Raw genomic sequence first — 5000 nt, 5'->3', positions numbered from 1 at the left:
GGTAACGGAAAGCAGTGCTGCTGGCGGGGTCGCGGTGCGACGGCGGTATCGAGCGAGAGAAAAGCAGGGCCGTGGGACACACAGCCTGCCGGAGCGAAAGGCCAGACGCCAAGGACGAAGCCGGGCGGCGGAGCGCACGGGCTGCAAGCGGCGGGTGGCCACGCCGCGGCCAGGACAGCACCTTTCACGTAGAAGACTTCGGCGGCAGCAGGACACGGGGAGACACCGGAGCGAGGACCACACGGCCAAGTCGGCTCTGCGACGATTCGAACCCAAGGCACACGTTGAACGCGGGCGCAGGCACATTGCCCCAGAACCGCAACGGCAGAGGGTGGGCTGCGGAGTGTGGAAGGAGCCGCAGCTCCAGCGCAACACAAGCAACGACACCCAACCGCCACGGATTCCCACGACAAAAATGCAAGCACTCGCACGCGCAACAGAGGGAAGAAAAGCACGGCACGACCGAGCACCGATCCAGGCATCAAGCGTCACACGCGTCAAGCTGCCGTCCTCCACGCGACGGCACTGAACGGCCACGGCAACCCACCGGCAGGCAACCGAGCACGGACCACGCGAGGCAACGTGTCCGGAGACGTCCAGCGGACAGTCACTCCACTCTCTCACTCTCTGTGCCGGAGCACCCAACCGAGCCAACTCTTGCGGATCCTTCCCGTGGACGAGCCACACACACACATCAACAGAGAGTCAACCCCCCTGGCCCGAGCCTAACGGAAGGCACACACGGTCCCGGCAGCGAGGCAGTCACGTTCTCTCTCTCTGGCAACCCGATGACAGCCGTGCCGGCGACCCCGAGGTGGCTGGGCCAGTGCGGGAGCGGGCAGTGCCGACGAGCCCGGAGGCGGACGCCGGCACCCAAGAGGTCAAGCTCTCCGACGCGGATTACTCTGGGTCTGCACTTAGGGGGACAGAGAGGACGGCACCTCTGCGACACCCCAGCCGCGCTCTTCGGCGCACGGATGCGCGCGAAGTGCGATTGATTGTCAAGCGACCCTCAGACAGACGTAGCCCCGGGAGGAACCCGGGGCCGCAAAGTGCGTTCAAAGTGTCGATGATCAATGTGTCCTGCAATTCACATTAATTCTCGCAGCTAGCTGCGTTCTTCATCGACGCACGAGCCGAGTGATCCACCGCTAAAAGTTGTATCGGGTTTCGGATCGGTTGCCCGATCCTGGGACGCGCAAAACGCTCCCCCGCCGACGTGACGGTGGAGCCCCAGCCTGGCGCGTACCACGGCGTGAGCCCGGAGGCGCACGCACTCGAGCGACAATCAAGCGAAAAAAAGGAGGAATCAGGGCGCTCGCAGGCGTTGAGTGCCGGCGTGGGTGAGGGGCCGGGGCCCGCCACGCGCCGTCACGCCCCGCAACAGCCAGAGGCAGAGTTCTCTGGTGTCACCGTCTGGCGGTAGGCTCGAGAGTCGAGGCGAGGCCGCAGCGGACTGAGTCGGGTGCAAGCCGCGGAGGACAGGCCGACGCTACGGGCGCAAGCCGACCCCGCACGCCCCAACCTCGGCGGGCTGGGGAAGGGGGCGCGGCGGAACGCTCGCAAGCGCGGCTGCCCCCGCGGACAGGCACATTCTCTCGAACGCGGTGGACGCTCGCTCAAGTCAGCACGAGACCAGACCGGACCGACAGGCGGACAACGAATCTTTAAACCTCGCACCCACCCTCCGCACACGGGTGCCGGAGGAATGGTGAGCATGAACAGGTACCCCTCACCGGGCTTTGAAGAGAGTGACTAGAATGCGACCAAAGCTTCACCGCGGCGGGAGACAAAAAGGCCCCTGACTGCACCAGAACGTCTCCCTGCGGAGTCACACAGTGGCCGTTCACCGTGGTCCCGTCGACAAGCCGCCAGGACAAGCACCCAAGCCCGCAGCAGCTCTCTTCGTTTCAACTGCGGATGTAATGCTGCAAGGCGGTGGCAAGGTCACGTCGCAGCCCGCAAGCCGTCGCCAAGGCGAGAGGAAGACGGTCCCCACAGCGGGCACACACAGACGGACGTGGAGCACGGGGCGGCGGCCCACAGGTGCGCACACGCGCCGTGCCGAGGATCGGTGCGGACGCCGGTGACATCGCACCCGGCAGAGCGGCTAGGCAGAAGTCGCTGCGGAGGAGGAGCACCGTCGGCGGAACGGTCTGCTGGCGGGCGAGGGACCAAACGAGCAGCTAGAACGGGCGGAGTGGACCGGACTGCAGAAGCGGAGTGAGTGCGTGGCTGACGCCACCGTCTCCCTCCGAGCGTCTGCTCGCGCCGGCCAAACCGCCGAACCGCTGAACGAAAGGACCGCATCGTCCCACGCAGGCAGGCCGGCCGTGTTGCCGTGCGTGCCCCCACCTCTCGGACGGACTGCAAAGACACCCTACGAAGCCAATGGCGAAGCCCTTCCAACGGCGCAGGCGTAGCGTGTGCGGCACCCGCATGGACTTGCCGGCGTGCAACCGAGCGTGTGCGTGCTCGTCGGTGGCGGCGCCCGCGCGCCGGCCCAACCGAGTGGGACCGAGATCGACGTCGCCCGGCTTCGGCGGAACGTGCGTACGGGTGACCAGGCCCGTTCGACGGGTACGGCGAAATTGTCGGTGTGACCTCCCACCCGCGTGGGAGGCGCCAGCGTCAGTACGGGCCACGGCCCCGGGGCCAACCCCCGTGAGGCTCTCCTGCCTGGCCCAACCGGCGCAGCCTTCGAGTTCAAGGAGTGACGGGCCGCCCTCTCCGGAGAGGTGGCGGGCCCCCGGCCGACAAAGATCCTTCACAACGTGTTCACCAACAGAAACCTTGTTACGATTTTTATTCTGTGTTACGGGTTTCGGTTCGGGCCCCCGGAGAGGTTGTCCGATACCTGGCCCCGGGGCCGGCCCCCGTGAGGCTCTCCTGCCTGGCCCAACCGGCGCCAGCCTTCGCGTTCAAGGAGTGACGGGCCGCCCTCCCCGGAGAGGTGGCGGGCCCCCGGCCGACAAAGATCCTTCACAACGTGTTCACCAACAGAAACCTTGTTACGATTTTTATTCTGTGTTACGGGTTTCGGTTCGGGCCCCCGGAGAGGTTGTCCGATACCTGGCCCCGGGGCCGGCCCCCGTGAGGCTCTCCTGCCTGGCCCAACCGGCGCCAGCCTTCGCGTTCAAGGAGTGACGGGCCGCCCTCCCCGGAGAGGTGGCGGGCCCCCGGCCGACAAAGATCCTTCACAACGTGTTCACCAACAGAAACCTTGTTACGACTTTTATACCGTGTCGGGTTTCGGCTCGGGCCCCCGGAGAGGTTGTCCGATCCTGGGACGCGCTAAACGCTCCCCCGCCGACGTGACGGTGGAGCCCCAGCCTGGCGCGTACCACGGCGTGAGCCCCGGAGGCACACGCACTCGAGCGACAATCAAGCGAAAAACCTTTCTCGGAGGAAACAGGGCGCTCGCAGGCGTTGAGTGCCGGCGTGGGTGACGGGCCGGAGCCCGACACGCGCCGTCACGCCCCGCAACAGCCAGAGGCAGAGTTCTCTGGTGTCACCGTCTGGCGGAAGGCTCGAGAGTCGAGGCGAGGCCGCAGCGGACTGAGTCGGGTGCAAGCCGCGGAGGACAGGCCGACGCTACGGGCGCAAGCCGACCCCGCACGCCCCAACCTCGGCGGGCTGGGGAAGGGGGCGCGGCGGAACGCTCGCAAGCGCGGCTGCCCCCGCGGACAGGCACATTCTCTCGAACGCGGAGGACACTCGCTCAAGTCAGCACGAGACCGGACCGACAGGCGGACCACGAATCTTTAAACCTCGCACCCACCCTCTGCACGCGGGTGCTCGAGGAATGGTGAGCATGAACAGGTACCCCGTACCGGGATTGAAGAGAGAGTGACTAGAATGCGACCAAAGCTTCACCGCGGCGGGAGACAAAAAGGCCCCTGACTGCACCAGAACGTCTCCCTGCGGAGTCACACAGTGGCCGTTCACCGTGGTCCCGTCGACAAGCCGCCAGGACAAGCACCCAAGCCCGCAGCAGCTCTCTTCGTTTCAACTGCGGATGTAATGCTGCAAGGCGGTGGCAAGGTCACGTCGCAGCCCGCAAGCCGTCGCCCAGGCGAGAGGAAGACGGTCCCCACAGCGGGCACACACGGACGGACGTGGAGCACGGGGCGGCAGCCCACAGGTGCGCACCCGCGCCGTGCCGAGGATCGGTGCGGACGCCGGAGACATCGCACCCGGCAGAGGGGCTAGGCAGAAGTCGCTGCGGAGGAGGAGCACCGTCGGCGGAACGGTCTGCTGGAGGGCGAGGGACCAAACGAGCAGCTAGAACGGGCGGAGTGGACCGGACTGCAGAAGCAGAGTGAGTGCGTGGCTGACACCACCGTCTCCCCCCAAGCATCTGCTCGCGCCGGCCAAACCGTGGAACCGCTGAACGAAAGGACCGCATCGTCCCAAGCAGGCAGGCCGGCCGTGTTGCCGTGCGTGCCCCCACCTCTCGGACGGACTGCAAAGACACCCCCACAGGGCTGTGTGCGACGCCAACGGCGAAGCCCTTCCAACGACGCAGGCGTTGCGTGTGCGGCACCAATGCCGAGGATCGGTGCGGACGCCGGAGACATCGCACCCGGCAGAGGGGCTAGGCAGAAGTCGCTGCGGAGGAGGAGCACCGTCGGCGGAACGGTCTGCTGGCGGGCGAGGGACCAAACGAGCAGCTAGAACGGGCGGAGTGGACCGGACTGCAGAAGCAGAGTGAGTGCGTGGCTGACGCCACCGTCTCCCCCCAAGCATCTGCTCGCGCCGGCCAAACCGTGGAACCGCTGAACGAAAGGACCGCATCGTCCCACGCAGGCAGGCCGGCCGTGTTGCCGTGCGTGCCCCCACCTCTCGGACGGACTGCAAAGACACCCCCACAGGGCTGTGTGCGACGCCAACGGCGAAGCCCTTCCAACGACGCAGGCGTTGCGTGTGCGGCACCAATGCCGAGGATCGGTGCGGACGCCGGAGACATCGCACCCGGCAGAGGGGCTAGGCAGAAGTCG

At 66.7% G+C, this 5000-nt stretch overlaps 1 non-coding gene across 1 annotated transcript; it reads right to left on the bottom strand.

Moving 5' to 3' along the window:
* Positions 1-1006: 1006 nt before the first annotated feature.
* LOC144489481 (5.8S ribosomal RNA) lies at positions 1007-1160 on the bottom strand. Its single transcript, XR_013496981.1, has one exon. It is a non-coding gene; the product is annotated as a 5.8S ribosomal RNA (ribosomal RNA).
* Positions 1161-5000: the final 3840 nt, after the last annotated feature.

Source organism: Mustelus asterias, unplaced genomic scaffold (assembly GCF_964213995.1).
Source record: "Mustelus asterias unplaced genomic scaffold, sMusAst1.hap1.1 HAP1_SCAFFOLD_2232, whole genome shotgun sequence".
In the NCBI taxonomy this organism is placed as follows: Eukaryota; Metazoa; Chordata; class Chondrichthyes; order Carcharhiniformes; family Triakidae; genus Mustelus; species Mustelus asterias.
Note: the sequence above shows the minus strand (reverse complement) of the source record. Positions and strands in the feature narration are given on the sequence as shown.